This window comes from Triticum urartu, chromosome 5A (genome assembly GCF_056163025.1).
Source record: "Triticum urartu cultivar PI428250 chromosome 5A, HENAU_Tu73, whole genome shotgun sequence".
NCBI lineage: Eukaryota > Viridiplantae > Streptophyta > Magnoliopsida > Poales > Poaceae > Triticum > Triticum urartu.
Window position 1 is genome coordinate 299,497,854 of NC_141877.1, and position 18,894 is coordinate 299,516,747.

Here is an 18,894-nt window from a genome sequence, read left to right on the forward strand (position 1 = left end):
TTCGTTGTCTTTTCCATGTCATTCGCTTGTGTGTTTCATCTTATCATGTCATCATGTGCATTGCATCATCATGTTTTCAAAACTTGCATCCCTCCCGGTCTCCCCGTTCTTTCCGTTATCCGTTGTGAGCCCAGACACACTTGCATGCGCCCGCGGCACGTCCGAAATATTATTTTATAAGTGGCCGGAAAATGTTTTCGGCATGGGTTGAAAGTTGGTGTCCAGTGTTGTTATGTTGTAGGTAGGCCGCCTGCCAAGTTTCATCGCTTTCGGAGTTCGTTTGACGCCCCAACGGATAACTATAGCGACATATAGTCGGTCAAAACGTCGGACGTTTTCGGTCTTCGAAAATTGTTTCTGGGCTTTCTCTTTCTTTCCTCCCTAGATCGTCTACACAGTCCACTACCTACCGCCAGGCCCAACCTAACCTCTCTCGTCAGCCCGCGGCCCTCCTCACGCGCGCGTCCGAAAGTTGTCTCGGACCCGACCCGGGTTGTCGTTACCAATGGATCCAAATCATCCCAAAACATCGCTAAATCATCATCGGTTTCTCATTTGGACTCCCTAGCTATTCATTCGCGATCATACGATTACGATCGGAGGGACGAGGTAGCCCCTAACCTAAATTCATCTGATATAAATAACAGTCCAACCCTAGCCTAGCCTGTCCAATCTCCACCAAATCCCCACGCCACCGCCACTCTCTCCCTTGGTTTCATCGCCGAGCCAACCACCGTCCCTCTAAGATCCACTTGGCCAGATCCACCAGCCAACCTGCACTCGATCTGGACCGCCAGATCTCAGATCCGACGGCCCAGAGAGCCTCCCGCAGCCCGTAGTTCCACCCATCAGCCTCGATCCCGTGCGTCTTCAACCTCCCGAGCATCGGGCTCGTCCTCGCCGACCCCTCCGCCGGCGACCAAGGCCAGCACCACCAGGCGCCCTCCTTGTCTCCTCCCCGAGCCGTCCTCCTCCAGGACCTCTCACCGTCCCCGCAGCCCTCCTCTCGCGCCGCCACCTCCGTCTGGCCGGAGTAGCCAGCCGCCGCCGACCAACTAGGTCGGAGCTCCGTCCCCCTTCCCTTCCTCCTTACTCCCTTCTCTACCTCTCCCTCTTTCACACATCTCTCTCTCAGGAAGCCCGCCGCCACTTGGAGCCTGGATCCGCGCCGCCAACTGCAAGACCCGGATGCCTCATCTCTGCCAGCGACCGGATCAGCCGTCTTCGTCCAGATCCGGTGACCTCCGCCACCCATCTGTCGTGCCCGACCTCCCTTTGTCTCATCATCGTCCGCATCTGCGTCGTCGGAGTTCCAGCCGCGCCAGGCCGCCGCTGCGTCCTCTGATTCCCTGCATCGAACAGCAGCAACGAGCGCCTTGCTCGATCGGTTCCTGCCTTCGTTGACTGTGCCACCCTCCTCGTTCGGTCCAGCAGCATGAACCGTGAGGCAACGCGTGGCCCAGCTCCCTCTACCTCCACGAGCCCAAGATCCGAACTGGGCCTGGCCCAGCTGGGTGAGCAGCCCAGCCCTCTCCTGTGCACTATGGGTCCAGCCAGTTTCGGTCCATGTTGTTTTTTTTCTCTGAATGAATTTGTCTATTTATCCAGGGAGCTGCAGTTTTATAGATAGGTCCCTCATGTTCATCCATATAATAACTCCACAACCATGCATTGGATCTAAATAAATTATATATGTAACTTGCTTAGAGTTTTGTCTAGTTTCATAATTTGCAACTTTCATCTATGTCTAAAATGTTTAACTGTTGTTCGCATTAATTTGATCCTATGCCATGCTAAAATGCTTTAATTCATAACTAAATAATCGTAGCTCCAAATTTAATAAACTTTATATGTAAATGTGGTGGAATAATGCCTTGTTTAACATGGTAGCATCACTTTGCATGTTTAATAACTCTAAAATATGGTTTAGGGCAGAACAGTACCAAATCTAAAATATGCACATGAGGATTTTTCGGACCTGTTGTTTGTTGTTCCGGCCTCATTTAAACTTGCCTAGTTAAGTAGTTTTATTATGCTTCACCCCTTGCCATGCTAACCAACATTCAATATTGTTGGGTACCTAAACGAGAGAGAACTAAATATTTGATGTGGAGTTCCGTCAATATGCAAAGCTCCATTTAATTTGTAGTTTTGTTTGTGCACTTTTCCATGCCATGCCTCATTAAATAGGACATGCATCATACATGGTTGTGTATCATGCCATGTTTATGTGATGGTTTTTTACCATGTTGTTTGCTTATTTTCGGTGTTGCTTCTTCGGGTTAGTTCTGATAACGTCGTGTTTGTGAGGATTCGTTCAACTTCGTCCGTTTGTCTTCTTCATGGACTCGTTCTTCTTCCTTGCAGGATCTCAGGCAAGATGATCATACCATCGAAATCACTTCTATCTTTGCTTGCTAGTTGTTCGCACTATCGCCATGTCGCGCTACCTACCACTTGTTATATCATGCCTCCCATATTGCCATGTCAAGCCTCTAACCCTCCTTCCTAGCAAACCATTGTTTGGCTAAGTTACCGCTTTTGCTCAGCCCCTCTTATAGCGTTGCTAGTTGCCGATGAAGTTGAAGATTGTTCCATGTTGGGACATGGATATGTTGGGATATCACAATATCTCTTATTTTAATTAATGCATCTATATACTTGGTAAAGGGTGGAAGGCTCGGCCTTATGCCTGGTGTTTTGTTCCACTCTTGCCGCCCTAGTTTCCGTCATACCGGTGTTATGTTCCTTGATATTGCGTTCCTTACGCGGTTGGGTGTTATGGGAACCCCTTGGCAGTTCGCTTTGAATAAAACTCCTCCAGCAAGGCCCAACCTTGGTTTTACATTTGCCTAACAACCTAGCCTTTTTCCCTTCGGTTTCCGGAGCCCGAGGGTCATCTTTATTTTAACCCCCCCCCCCCCCCGGGCCAGTGCTTCTCTAAGTGCTGGTCCGAACTAGAGCACCGTGCAGGACCGTCCCTTGGCAACTTGGGTTATGTTGGTACCTGTACGCTTAGCTTATCCGGTGTGCCCTGAGAACGAGATATGTGCAGCTCCTATCGGAATTTGTCAGCACATCCGGGCGGTCTTGTTGGTCTTGTTTTACCATTGTCAAAAAGTCTTGTAACCGGGATTCCGAGCCTGATCGGGTCTTCCCGGGAGAAGGAATATCCTTCATTGACTGTGAGAGCTTGTGATGGGCTAACTTGGGACACCCCTGCAGGGTTTGAACTTTCGAAAGTCGTGCCCGCGGTTATGTGGCAGATGGGAATTTGTTAATATCCGGTTGTAGACAACTTGACACTTGACTTAATTAAAATGCATCAACCGCGTGTGTAGCCGTGATGGTCTCTTTCCGGCAGAGTCCGGGAAGTGAACACGGTCTTGTGTTATGCTTGAACGTAAGTAGTTTCAGGATCACTTCTTGATCACTTCTAGCTTCACGACTGTTGCGTTGCTTCTATTCTCGCTCTTATTTGCGTATGTTAGCCACCATATTTTGCTTAGTGCTTGCTGTAGCTCCACCTCATTACCCTATCCTACCCATAAGCTTAAATAGTCTTGATCTCGCGGGTGTGAGATTGCTGAGTCCTCGTGGCTCACAGATACTTCCAAACAGTTGCAGGTGCCGATGATACCAGTGCAGGTGACGCAACCGAGCTCTAGTGGATGCTCGATGAAGATCTTGGTCGTTGTTATGTATCTTTTCCGGATGATCAGTAGTGGTGCCTGGTTGCGACGATCGGGGATCTAGCATTATGGGTTGTATTCTTTTATTTTGGTTCCATAGTCGGACCATTGTATTCTGGATGATGCATGTTTAACTTGTTAATTGTGTGAAGTGGCGATTGTAAGCCAACTCTTTATCCCTTTCTTATTCAGTACATGGGATTGTGTGAAGATTACCCCACTTGCGACTAAACCACCATGCGGTTATGCCTCTAAGTCGTGCCTCGACACGTGGGAGATATAGCCGCATTGTGGGTGTTACATGGGCCGTGAAGATACAAGGTAGAAGGCCTTCCCCTGTGTCTGGATGGGACTCTCCTTTGCGTGGATGGCAAGTTTGGCATCCGGATGCGTAGTTTCCTTTCTCTGTAAACCGACTCTGTACAACCCTAGGCCCCTCTAGTATCTATATAAACCGAAGGGGTTAGTTCATAGAGGCTATCAGAATTCATATAGGCTAGACATCTAGGGTTTAGCCATTACGATCTTGAGGTAGATCAACTCTTGTAACCCCTATACACATCAAATACAATCAAGCAGGACATATGGTTTTACCTCCCTTAAGAGGGCCCGAACCTGGGTAAATATCGTGTCCCCCTTGTCTCCTGTTACCTTCGATCCTCAGACGCACAGTTCAGGACCGCCTACCTGAGATCAGCCGGTTTTGACACCGACATTGGTGCTTTCATTGAGAGTTCCACTGTGTCGTCGACAGAAGGTTCGATGGCTCGTTCGATCATCAACAACGACGTTGTTTTGGGGGAAACCTTCCTCCCCAGTCAAATTTTTGTATTCGGCAGCTTTGCTGTGCGTGCCAACTCAATTGTCCACCTCAAACAGATCGACAACTATGCCCCTGGTCATCAGATCAGTTTTGGGAACCTGAATTATGTCACTGATATCCGAGACTTGATCTTCGAAGGGTTTGCGGCCCCGACCACTGCTCTGGCCTTAGATCCGGAGCAAACTGCCGGGTCCGAAGATGGGAGTTTGGAGCCCACCGGACTCTCTGCTATGAAGCTCACTATCAGAGATTCGGAGGCGATTGTGTCCTCAGCAAGCCCGGAGTCAGACTGAGTTCCCCCTATCATTGAAAGCCCAGACTCGCCCCCGGACTCTAGCTCCAAACTCTCGAAGTCCACGCCAAGTGAGCATGGCCAGGAGGCTTTTGCCCTGGCTAGCTCCGCGGACTCTCATTCCCCATCCAATCCTTGCTTTTAAACGAGGCTCTGGACTTAATGCGATCCCTCGCCATTATAGAGGGATCATCTCCGAACTATGCCCAGCCCGGATTAGGGGCTGAGAGTAGGGGATTTTACGTCCCACCCATCACCCACTTCATAGCCACCATCGAAGACTTAACCGACATGTTGGATTACACCTCCGAAGACATCGACGGCATGGACGGCGATGCCGGAGACGAACAAGGCCAAGACCCGCCGTTTATCGGACGTTGGATGACCACCTCCACATATGACGTGTATATGGTGGATACACCCAAGGAGGATGACGGCGAAGGCAGGAGGGATCCGGTTGAGGACAAACCTGCTGAGGCACCACTGAAGCGTCGACCCCAATGACGCCGCTCAAAATCACGTCGTGAAAAAGATAGTAATACCGGCACCGGAGACAATAACACTCCAGAGAACACCGAAGACCCCAAGCCCTAGTCAAGCCCGCACTCGAACAGGATGATGGGGAGGAGGGGCAAGTTAACCTCGACTATCCGGTCAGGAACGAGGATTCAGAAGATAGCAACTATCTACCGGTCTTTGAGGATGATGTCAGCCTCGACAACGAAGATTTCATCATGCCAGAGGAACACCTCGAGTAGGAGCGCTTTAAGCGCCAACTAATCGCCACTGCGAGAAGCCTAAAAAAGAAGCAGCAACAGCTCCAAGCTGAACAAGATACACTCAACGACAGATGGAACGAGGTCCTAGCTGCCAAAGAATATTGTCACAGCCCTAGAATTTGATTGCAATTAGTTGCATAAGCATCCATGCATCATGTCTATATTTGTTTAAAATTTGAAATGGGGATCTGCAAACCCCAACACCCCCCCCCCCTTAAAATACCAAGTTTAACTGAAAATTGTTTCAATGAACCCAAAATGCCCTTCACAAAAGTTCATCACTTTTGGGTTGGTTGAGAACCTCTGCCAAAAATGGTTTACATTTTTCTAGGTCATCTTGGACTTTTGAATTAAATCATAAAGTATTTGCATTTCGGCATTTAAATGCTATAACTATTTTTAAATGCTCAAATAATTCTGAAACTAAATGAGGGATGTTGGAAATAATTCTAAATGTGCCCAAAAATAATTTCAAAATTTATAAAAATGGTTTAGTGCCTAAACTAAACCAGGACAGAGAAAGAAAAATAGAAAACAAAAACAAAATAGGAAAATGGAGAGAAAGGTTTTACTTGGCGCTCAGTTATAGCCAGAGCCGGCCCAACTCCTGTGCCGGCCCAGCCCACTGGCCTCCCCCTGTCGTCTTCCTCCCTTGCCAGGAGGACGAAGGCGCGTGCTCTCCGCACACACGCACGCAGGAGGCCACCTCCTCTCTGCCTGCTTGCCCCCGGCCTCCCCTGAGATGCCACGCGACCCCATGGAGCCGTCCGGATCCCCCTCTCTCCCCCTCGAGCTCATCCCCTCCCCTGGCTCTCTTCCTCACCTGCCCCGAGCGTGCTCGCCGCCGCCGTCCACGGCCGCCGCGGCCACCGGGCCTCCCTCACCTAGCTAGCGTGTTCATCGGCTCTGCCTCATCACCACATGCCGACAAGCCAACGACCACGACCTCGGGAGCCCCTCATCGCCAGCATATTCAACGTATTTAAGCTTCGGCACCAACGATCGTTGCCGTCGATTCACTTGCTCTAGCTCCTCCCCGACCATGCCGTGCTTCTCCACCAAATCGTTGTGCTCCTGCTGCATTTCCCCCTTTTCCCGCTGTCCCCGCGCCCTCTAGTCATCGCCCCGCGAGCACCGAGCTCCGGCCATCGCCATGGCCGGTGAGCCTCCCGCTCCCGAGCTCTTCCGCTCGTTTCCGTAGCACCCGCGTGCTCTCCAGGTCCAGAGGAAGCCATAGAAGCCCTTGGTTGGCCTCCTCGTGCACCGCAGCGACGCCTGCCTCATGCCCGTGTCTTCAGCAGCCGTCCGGCTCAACGCCGTCGCCAACTCCGGTAACCCTTCGCCACCTGCTACCTCCGTTTGATGCGCGGGGGGAAGGGCTACAGCCCGGTGCCCTTAGCGCGTCGAACCGCTGCCGGAGCAGCGTTTCCGGCGAGCGTTTGCCGCGGCTTTGGTCGCCGCCGGCCATACTCCAGCGAAGCCAGCGTGGAACCACTAGTTTAGGCCCTAACCACCCACCTAAGACACTGACGGGCTGGCCCCACATGCTAATTAAACTCAGGTTAATTTTAGTTTAGGTTTAACTGAAGGAAATATGCCCTAGAGGCAATAATAAAGTTATTATTTATTTCCTTATTTCATGATAAATGTTTATTATTCATGCTAGAATTGTATTAACCGGAAACATGATACATGTGTGAATACATAGACAAACAGAGTATCACTAGTATGCCTCTACTTGACTAGCTCGTTAATCAAAGATGGTTATGTTTCCTAACCATGGACAAAGAGTTGTTATTTGATTAACGGGATCACATCATTAGAAGAATGATCTGATTGACATGACCCATTCCATTAGCTTAGCACCCGATCGTTTAGTATGTTGCTATTGCTTTCTTCATGACTTATACATGTTCCTATGACTATGAGATTATGCAACTCCCATTTGCCGGAGGAACACTTTGTGTGCTACCAAATGTCACAACATAACTGGTGATTATAAAGGAGCTCTACAGGTGTCTCCAAAGGTACATGTTGGGTTGGCGTATTTCGAGATTAGGATTTGTCACTCCGATTGTCGAAGAGGTATCTCTGGGCCCTCTCGGTAATGCACATCACATAAGCCTTGCAAGCATTGCAACTTATGAGTTAGTTGCAAGATGATGTATTACGGAACGAGTAAAGAGACTTGCCGGTAACGAGATTGAACTAGGTATTGAGATACCGACGATTGAATCTCGGGCAAGTAACATACCGATGACAAAGGGAACAACGTATGTTGTTATGCGGTCTGACCGATAAAGATCTTCGTAGAATATGTAGGAGCCAATATGAGCATCCAGGTTCCGCTATTGGTTATTGACCGGAGACGTGTCTCGGTCATGTCTACATTGTTCTCGAACCGTAGGGTCTGCACGCTTAAGGTTTCGATGACAGTTATATTATGAGTTTATGAGTTTTGATGTACCGAAGGAGTTCGGAGTCCCGGATGAGATCGGGGACATGACGAGGAGTCTCGAAATGGTCGAGACGTAAAGATCGATATATTGGACGACTATATTCGGACATCGGAAAGGTTCCGAGTGATTCGGGTATTTTTCGGAGTACCGGAGAGTTACGGGAATTCGCCGGGAGAAGTATTGGGCCTTATTGGGCCATACAGGAAAGAAAGAGGGGCTGCCTAGGGCAGGCCGCGCGCCCCCCCAAGGCCTAGTCCGAATTGGACTAGGGGGAGGGGCTGCGCCCCCTCCTTCCTTCCCTTCTCCCTTCCCTTTCCTTGTCTCCTACTCCTAATACTTGGAAGGACTCCTAGTTGGACTAGGAAAGGGGGAATCCTACTCCCGGTGGGAGTAGGACTCCCCTAGGGCGCGCCATAGAGAGGGCCGGCCCTCCCCTCCTCCACTCCTTGATATACGGGGGCAGGGGCACCCCATAGACATAGAAGTTGATCTTCGTGATCTTTCCTTAGCCGTGTGCGGTGCCCCCCCTCCACGATATTACACCTCGGTCATATTGTAGCGGTGCTTAGGCGAAGCTCTGCGACGGTTGAACATCAAGATCGTCACCATGCCGTCGTGCTGACGGAACTCCTCCCCGAAGCTTTGCTGGATCGGAGCCCGGGGAGTGTCATCGAGCTGAACGTGTGCCAAGAACTCGGAGGTGCCGGAGTAACGGTGCTTGGATCGGTTGGACCGGGAAGACGTACGACTACTTCCTCTATGTTGCGTTAACGCTTCCGCTTCGGTCTACAAGGGTACGTAGACAACACTCTCCCCTCTCGTTGCTATACATCACCATGATCTTGCGTGTGCGTAGGAATTTTTTTGAAATTACTACGTTCCCCAACAGTGGCATCCGAGCCTAGGTATTATGTGTTGATGTTATATGCACGAGTAGAACACAAGTGAGTTGTGGGCGATATAAGTCATACTGCTTACCAGCATGTCATACTTTGGTTTGGCGGTATTGTTGGACGAAGCGGCCCGGACCGACATTACGCGTACGCTTACGCGAGACCGGTTCTCCCGACGTGCTTTGCACAAAGGTGGCTAGCGGGTGACAGTTTCTCCAACTTTAGTTGAACCGAGTGTGGCTATGCCCGGTCCTTGCGAAGGTTAAAACAGCACCGACTTGACAAACTATCGTTGTGGTTTTGATGCGTAGGTAAGATTGGTTCTTGCTTAAGCCCGTAGCAGCCACGTAAAACTTGCAACAACAAAGTAGAGGACGTCTAACTTGTTTTTGCAGGGCATGTTGTGATGTGATATGGTCAAGACATGATAATATAAGTTGTTGTATAAGATGATCATGTTCTGTTAAAGTTATCGGCAACTGGCAGAAACCTTATGGTTGTCTCTTTATTGCATAAGATGCAAGCGCCAAATAATTTCTTTACTTTATCGCTATGCGATAGCAATGGTTGCAAGAGCAATTGTTGGTAAAACTACCATGTGACGACACATTGATATAGATCAAGATGATGGAGATCATGGTGTCATGCCGGTAACGATAGAGATCATGATAATACTTTGGAGATGGAGATCAAAGGCGCAAGATGATGATGGCCATATCATGTCACATATTTTTGATTGCATATGATGTTTATCTTTTTATACATCTTATCTTGCTTTGATTGACGGTAGCATTTTAAGATGATCTCTCACTAATTATCAAGAAGTGTTCTCCCTGAGTATGCACCATTGCGAAAGTTCTTCGTGCTGAGACACCGCGTGATGATCGGGTGTGATAGGCTCTACGTTCAAATACAACGGGTGCAAAACAGTTGCACACGCGGAATACTCAGGTTATACTTGACGAGCCAAGCATATACAGATATGGCCTCGGAACACGGAGACCGAAAGGTCGAGCGTGAATCATATAGTAGATATGATCAACATAGTGATGTTCACCATTGAAACTACTCCATCTCATGTGATGATCGGACATGGTTTAGTTGATATGGATCACGTGATCACTTAGAGGATTAGAGGCATGTCTATCTAAGTGGGAGTTCTTAAGTAATATGATTAATTGAACTTTAATTTATCATGAACTTAGTCCTGGTAGTATTAGCATATCTATGTTGTAGATCAATAGCTCGCGTTGTTGCTTCCCTGTGTTTATTTTGATATGTTCCTAGAGAAAATTGTGTTGAAAGATATTAGTAGCAATGATGCGGATTGGATCCGTGATATGAGGTTTATCCTCATTGCTGCACAGAAGAATTATGTCCTTGATGCACCGCTAGGTGACAGACCTATTGCAGGAGCAGATGCAGACGTTATGAACGTTTGGCTAGCTCAATGTGATGACTACTGGATAGTTTAGTGCACCATGCTTAACGGCTTAGAATCGGGACTTCAAAGACGTTTTGAACTTCATGGACCATATGAGATGTTCCAGGAGTTGAAGTTAATATTTCAAGCAAATACCCGAGTTGAGAGATATGAAGTCTCCAACAAGTTATATAGCTAAAAGATGGAGGAGAATCGCTCAACTAGTGAGCATGTGCTTAGATTGTCTGGGTACTACAATCGCTTGAATCAAGTGGGAGTTAATCTTCCAGATAAGATAGTGATTGACAGAATTCTCTAGTCACCATTACCAAGTTAGTAGAACTTCGTGATGAACTATGATATGCAAGGGATAACGGAAACAACTCCCAAGCTCTTCGTGATGCTGAAATCAACGAAGGTAGAAATCAAGAAAAACATCAAGTGTTGATGGTTGACAAGACCACTAGTTTCAAGAAAAGGGCAAAGGGAAGTAGGGGAACTTCAAGAAGAACGACAAGCAAGTTGCTGCTCAAGTGAAGAAGCCCAAGTCTGATCCTAAGCCTAAGACTGAGTGCTTCTACTGCAAAGGGACTGGTCACTGGAAGTGGAACTGCCCCAAGTATTTGGCGGATAAGAAGGATGGCAAAGTGAACATAAGTATATTTGATATACATGTTATTGATGTGTACTTTGCTAGTGTTTATAGCAACCCCTCAGTATTTGATACTAGTTCAGTTGCTAAGATTAGTAACTCGAAACGGGAGTTGCAGAATAAACAGGACTAGTTAAGGGTGAAGTGACGATGTGTGTTGGAAGTGGTTCCAAGATTGATATGATCATCATCGCACACTCCCTATAATTTCGGGATTAGTGTTGAACCTAAATAAGTGTTATTTGGTTTTTGCGTTGAGCATGAATATGATTTGATCATGTTTATTGCAATACGGTTATTCATTAAAGTCAGAGAATAATTGTTGTTCTATTTACATGAATAAAACCTTCGATGGTCATACACCCAATGAAACAAGTTCATTGGATCTCGATCGTAGTGATACACATATTCATAATATTGAAACCAAAAGATGCAAAGTTAATAATGATAGTGCAACTTATTTGTGGCACTGCCATTTAGGTCATATTGGTGTAAAGCGCATGAAGAAACTCCATGCTGATGGGCTTTTTGAATCACTTGATTATGAATCAGTTGATGCTTGCGAACCATGCCTCATGGGCAAGATGACTAAAACTCTGTTCTTCGGAACAATGGAGCGAGCAACAGATTTGTTGGAAATCATACATACTGATGTATGTGGTCCGATGAATACTGAGGCTCACGACAAGTATCATTATTTTCTGATCTTCACAGATGATTTGAGCAGATATGAGTATATCTACTTGATGAAACATAAGTCTGAAACATTTGAAAAGTTCAAAGAATTTCAGAGTGAAGTGAAAAATCATCGTAACAAGAAAATAAAGTTTCTATGATCTGATCGTAGAGAAGAGTATTTGAGTTACGAGTTTGGCCTTCAATTAAAAACAATGTGAAATAGTTTCACTACTCACGCCACCTGGAACACCATAGTGTAATGGTGTGTCCGAACGTCATAATCGTACTTTATTAGATATAGTGCGATCTATGATGTCTCTTACCGATCTACCACTATCGTTTTGGGGTTATGCATTAGAGACAGCTGCATTCACGTTAAATAGGGCACCATCTAAATCCGTTGAGACGACACCGTGTGAACTATGGTTTGGCAAGAAACCTAAGCTGTCGTTTCTTAAAGTTTGGAGTTGCGATGCTTATGTGAAAAAGTTTCATCTCGATAAGCTCAAACTCAAATCGGAGAAATATGTCTTCATAGGATACCCAAAGGAGACTGTTGGGTACACCTTCTATCACAGATCCGAAGGCAAGACATTCGTTGCTAAGAATGGATCCTTTCTAGAGAAGGAGTTTCTCTCGAAAGAAGTGAGTGGGAGGAAAGTAGAAAACTTGATAAGGTAATTGTACCTTCTCCCTTATTGGAAAGTAGTTCATCACAGAAATCTGTTCTTGTGACTACTACACCAATTAGTGAGGAAGCTAATGATGATGATCATGTAACTTCAGATCAAGTTACTACCGAATCTCGTAGGTAAACCAGAGTGAGATCCGCACCAGAGTGGTACGGTAATCCTGTTCTGGAAGTCATGTTACTAGACCATGACGAACTTGCAAACTATGAGGAAGCGATGATGAGCCCAGATTCCACGAAATGGTTTGAGGCCATGAAATCTGAGATATGATCCATGTATGAGAACAAAGTATGGACTTTGATGGATTTGCCCGATGATCGGTAAGCCATAGAAATAAATGGATCTTCAAGAGGAAGACGGACGCTGATAGTAGTGTTACTATCTACAAAGCTAGACTTGTCAAAAAAGGTTTTTGACAAAGTTCAAGGTATTGACTACGATGAAATTTTCTCACTCGTAGCGATGCTTAAGTCTGTCCAAATCATGTTAGCAATTGCCGCATTTTTATGAAATCTGGCAAATGGATAAACAAAACTACATTCCTTAATGGATTTAAAGAAGAGTTGTATATGATGCAACCAGAAGGTTTTGTCAATCCTAAAGGTGCTAACAAAATATGCAAGCTCCAGTGATCCATCTATGGACTGGTGCAAGCATCTCGGAGTTGGAATATACGCTTTGATAAGTTGATCAAAACATATAGTTTTATACAGACTTGCGGTGATTTATAAGAAAGTGAGTGGGAGCACTACAACATTTCTGATAAGTATATGTGTATGACATATTGTTGATCGGAAATAATGTAGAATTATTCTGCAAAGCATAAAGGAGTGTTTGAAAGGATTTTTCAAAGAAAGACCTCGGTGAAGCTGCTTACATATTGAGCATCAAAGATCTATGGAGATAGATCAAGACGCTTGATAAGTTTTTTCAATGAGTACATACCTTGACAAGATTTTGAAGTAGTTCAAAATGGAACAGTCAAAGAAAGAGTTCTTGCCTGTGTTACAAGGGGTGAAATTGAGTAAGACTCAAAGCCCGACCACGGCAAAAGATAGAAAGAGAATGAATGTCATTCCCTATGCCTTGGTCATAGGTTCTATAAAGTATGCCATGTTGTGTACCAGATCTATTGTATACCCTACCACTGAGTTTGGCAAGGGAGTACAATAGTGATCTAGGAGTAGATCACTGGACAGCAGTCAAAATTATCCTTAGTGGAATAAGGATATGTTTCTCGATTATGGAAGTGAAAAAAGGTTCGTCGTAAAGGGTTACGCCGATGCAAGTTTTGACACTAATCTAGATGACTCTAAGTCTCGGTCTAGATACATATTGAAAGTGGGAGCAATTAGCTAGAGTAGCTCCATGCAGAGCATTGTTGACATAGAAAATTGCAAAATACATGCGGATCTGAATGTGGCAGACCCGTTGACTAAAATTATCTCACAAACAAAACATGATCACACCTTAGTACTCTTTGGGTGTTAATCACATAGAGATGTGAACTAGATTACTGACTCTAGTAAACCCTTTGAGTGTTGGTCACATAATGATGTGAACTATGGGTGTTAATCACATGATGATGTGAACTATTGCTGTTAAATCACATGGCGATGTGAACTAGATTATTGACTCTAGTGCAAGTGGGAGACTGAAGGAAATATGCCCTAGAGGCAATAATAAAGTTATTATTTATTTCCTTATTTCATGATAAATGTTTATTATTCATGCTAGAATTGTATTAACCGGAAACATGATAAATGTGTGAATACATAGACAAACAAAGTATCACTAGTATGCCTCTACTTGACTAGCTCATTAATCAAAGATGGTTATGTTTCCTAACCATGGACAAAGAGTTGTTATTTGATTAACGGGATCACATCATTAGATGAATGATCTGATTGACATGACCCATTCCATTAGCTTAGCACCCGATCGTTTAGTATGTTGCTATTGCTTTCTTCATGACTTATACATGTTCCTATGACTATGAGATTATGCAACTCCCGTTTGCCGGAGGAACACTTTGTGTGCTACCAAACGTCACAACGTAACTGGGTGATTATAAAGGAGCTCTACAGGTGTCTCTAAAGGTACATGTTGGGTTGGCGTATTTCGAGATTAGGATTTGTCACTCCGATTGTCGGAGAGGTATCTCTGGGCCCTCTCGGTAATGCACATCACATAAGCCTTGCAAGCATTGCAACTAATGAGTTAGTTGCGAGATGATGTATTACGGAACGAGTAAAGAGACTTGCCGGTAATGAGATTGAACTAGGTATTGAGATACCGACGATCGAATCTCGGGCAAGTAACATACCGATGACAAAGGGAACAACGTATGTTGTTATGCGGTCTGACCGATAAAGATCTTCGTAGAATATGTAGGAGCCAATATGAGCATCCAGGTTCCGCTATTGGTTATTGACTGGAGACGTGTCTCGGTCATGTCTACATTGTTCTCGAACCGTAGGGTCTGCACGCTTAAGGTTTCGATGACAGTTATATTATGAGTTTATGAGTTTTGGTGTACCGAAGGAGTTCGGAGTCCCGGATGAGATCGGGGACATGACGAGGAGTCTCGAAATGGTCGAGACATAAAGATCGATATATTGGACGACTATATTCGGACATCGGAAAGGTTCCGAGTGATTCGGGTATTTTTCGGAGTACCGGAGAGTTACGGGAATTCGCCGGGAGAAGTATTGGGCCTTATTGGGCCATACAGGAAAGAAAGAGGGGCTGCCTAGGGCAGGCCGCCCCCCCAAGGCCTAGTCCGAATTGGACTAGGGGGAGGGGCTGCGCCCCCTCCTTCCTTCCCTTCTCCCTTCCCTTTCCTTGTCTCCTACTCTTAATACTTGGAAGGACTCCTAGTTGGACTAGGAAAGGGGGAATCCTACTCCCGGTGGGAGTAGGACTCCCCTAGGGCGCGCCATAGAGAGGGCCGGCCCTCCCCTCCTCCACTCCTTTATATACGGGGGTAGGGGGCACCCCATAGACATACAAGTTGATCTTCGTGATCGTTCCTTAGCCGTGTGCGGTGCCCCCCCCCTCCACGATATTACACCTCGGTCATATTGTAGCGGTGCTTAGGCGAAGCCCTGTGACGGTTGAACATCAAGATCGTCACCACACCGTCGTGCTGACGGAACTCCTCCCCGAAGCTTTGCTGGATTGGAGCCCGGGGAGTGTCATCGAGCTGAACGTGTGCCAAGAACTCGGAGGTGCCGGAGTAACGGTGCTTGGATCGGTTGGACCGGGAAGACGTACGACTACTTCCTCTACGTTGCTTCAACGCTTCCGCTTCGGTCTATGAGGGTACGTAGATAACACTCTCCCCTCTTGTTGCTATACACCACCATGATCTTGCGTGTGCGTAGGAATTTTTTTGAAATTACTATGTTCCCCAACATTAACCTAATCATGTTTAACCCTATGCAGCTAACGTGTGGAACCCGGTCGTCAGGTTTGACCCCCGTCAGCTTTGTTGACCTGCTGACACAGGCATGATGCAGCGCTGACATAGTAAACCTTTTTCTGTATTATTTCTATTTTAGAAATATTTGGAAATTCCAGAAAATGTCCTAAACTTCCAAAAATCATAGAAAATAAACCGTAACTCCAATGAAAATAATTTATATATGAAAATGATCATAAAAGTATGAAGAATCTGTTTATGCCATGTTCATGCATGTTTGAACAAGTTAGCCTCACTGAATAGGACAAATGATGTTTAGGGCAATTATGATAAATAGATTTAGAGTTGGAATTTGCTATATATATAGTTTAACATGGTGGCATTACTTTGCATGTTTAACAACTCTAAAATATGGTTTAGGGCAGAACAGTACCAACTCTAAAATTTACATATGAGGATTTTCCGGATTTGTTGTTTGTTGTTCCGGCCTCATTTAAAATTGCCTAAAATGTGTAGTTTACTTATGCCTCACCTCTTGCCATGTTTAACAACATTTAATATTGTTGGGTACATAAACGAGAGAGAACTAAATAATTGATGTGGTGTTTCTTCAATACACAACTCGTTGCATGTTGAGCTCCACTTAATTTGTAGTTTTGTTTGTGCACTTTGCCATATTGCCATGCCTCATTAAACTAGACATGTGTCATACTTGGTTGTGCATCATGCCATGTTTATGTGATGGTTGTTTACTATGTTGCTTGCTTCTTTCCGGTTTGCTTCTCTCGTTAGCTTCGGTTTCGTTCGGGAGTTGTGAGGATTCATTCGACTACACCCGTTTGTCTTCTTCATGGACTCGTTCTTCTTCCTTGCGGATTTCAGGCAAGATGACCATACCCTCGATGTCACTTATATCATTGCTTGCTAGTTGTTCGCTCTATCGCTATGTCGCGCTACCTACCACTTGTTTATCATGCCTCCCATATTGCCATGTCAAGCCTCTAACCCACCTTCCTAGCAAACCGTTGCTTGGCTATGTTATCGCTTTTGCTCAGCCCCTCTTATAGCGTTGCTAGTTGCAGGTGAAGTTGAAGTTTGTTCCATGTTGGAACATGGATATGTTGGGATATCATGATATCTCTTATTTTAGTTAATGCATCTATATACTTGGTAAAGGGTGGAAGGCTCGGCCTTATGCCTGGTGTTTTATTCCACTCTTGCCGCCCTAGTTTCTGTCATACCGGTGTTATGTTCCTTTATTTTGCGTTCCTTATTTGGTTGGGTGTTATGGGGACCCCTTGACAGTTCACCTTCAATAAAACTCATCAAGCAAGGCCCAACCTTTGTTTTACCATTTGCCACCTAAGCCTTTTTCCCTTGGGTTCTGCAGACTCAAGGTCATCTTATTTAACCCCCCCCAAGGCCAGTGCTCCTCTGAGTGTTGGTCCAAACTAGAGCACCGTGCGGGACCGTCCCTTGGCAACTTGGGTTATGTTTGTACTTGTACGCTTGGCTTATCCGGTGTGCGCTGAGAACGAGATATGTGCAGCTCCTATCGGGATTTGTCGGCATAGTCGGGTGGTCTTGCTGGTCTTGTTTTACCATTGTCGAAATGTCTTGTAACCGGGATTCCGAGACTGGTCGGATCTTTCCGGGAGAAGGAATATCCTTCGTTGACCATGAGAGCTTGTGATGGGCTAAGTTGGGACACCCCTGCAGGGTTTAAACTTTCGAGAGCCGTGCCCGTGGTTATGTGGCAGATGGGAATTTGTTAATATCCAGTTGTAGAGAACTTGACACTTGACTTAATTAAAATGCATCAACCGCGTGTGTAGCCGTGATGGTCTCTTTTTGGCGGAGTCCGGGAAGTGAACACGGTTTTGTGTTATGTTTGAACGTAAGTAGTTTCAGGATCACTTCTTGATCACTTCTAGCTTCTCGACCATTGCGTTGCTTCTCTTCTCGCTCTTATTTGCGTATGTTAGCCACCATATTTGCTTAGTGCTTGCTGTAGCTCCACCTCATTACCTTATCCTACCCATAAGCTTAAATAGTCTTGATCTCACGGGTGTGAGATTGTTGAGTCCTCGTGACTCACAGATACTTCCAAACAGTTGCAGGTGCCGATGATACTAGTGCAGGTGACGCAACCGAGCCCAAGTGGGAGCTCGATGAAGATCTTGGCCGTTGTTATGTGTCTTTTCTAAATGATCAGTAGTGGAGCCCAGTTGGGACGATCGGGGATCTAGCATTTGGGGTTGTCTTCTTTTATTTTGGTTCCGTAGTCGGACCTTGATTGTACTCTGGATGATGTATGTTTAACTTGTTATTTTTGTGAAGTGGCGATTGTAAGCCAACTCTTTATCCCTTCCTTATTCAGTACATGGGATTGTGTGAAGATTACCCCTCTTGCGACAAAACCACCATGCGGTTATGCCTCTAAGTCATGCCTCGACATGTGGGAGATATAGTTGCATCGTGGGTGTTACACTGGCGGAGCTGCATAGGATGTCTGGCCTGGCCATGAAGGACATTGTAGTCCGGCTATGGCCAGCCGAACCCATTCCTAGCAGCTACTTCGGCCTGGTCAAGCGGATCGCCGACGCCCTACCCCGAATTGAAGCTGTGAAGCGCTCTTCATGCATTGAGGGTGTACGGATGCCTTTTGCCGGTGTCAAGATGCACTAAGTGAAGATGAAGGCCACCATCGTGGTGGTTGAGGGCCCACCTAAAGGCAAGGACCACCACAAACTAGTGCGGTATTTTGAAGACGTCCTAGAGGGTGCCCGTTTGATAAAGGGTTAATGCTCGAAAGATATCATGTTTGAATGAATGTATTCGGGCTACCGAGACTTTGTTTTATGAACCAAGGCCTTTGTAATATATTTGTGCCTTTATTCGAAATTATTTTCCTCCTGTGCCGCCGTTTTTATATCTGAAAGTTTGCCAGTCGTCGGCTTCAGCCCCCACGTAGATACTACGGGGGTGTTCGGAATAGCACATGACCACACTTAACCCAACGTCTTGGTCCGTAAAGGAGGTGACTGTGCAGCGAACCAGGCAATCAGACTATGCGGCTTTATCACT

The 18,894-nt window shown here is 46.0% G+C and overlaps 1 long non-coding RNA gene across 2 annotated transcripts; it reads left to right on the forward strand.

The window, feature by feature from the left end:
* The first annotated feature begins 482 nt into the window (after positions 1–482).
* LOC147971123 (uncharacterized) lies at positions 483–3,902 on the forward strand. Of its 2 annotated transcripts, XR_015604551.1 has the most exons (3): positions 655–1,059; positions 1,136–1,514; positions 2,368–3,902. It is a non-coding gene; the product is annotated as an uncharacterized LOC147971123 (long non-coding RNA). The 2 variants fall into 2 exon arrangements; XR_015604550.1 differs by having other exon boundaries at positions 483–1,059; positions 1,136–3,902.
* Positions 3,903–18,894: the final 14,992 nt, after the last annotated feature.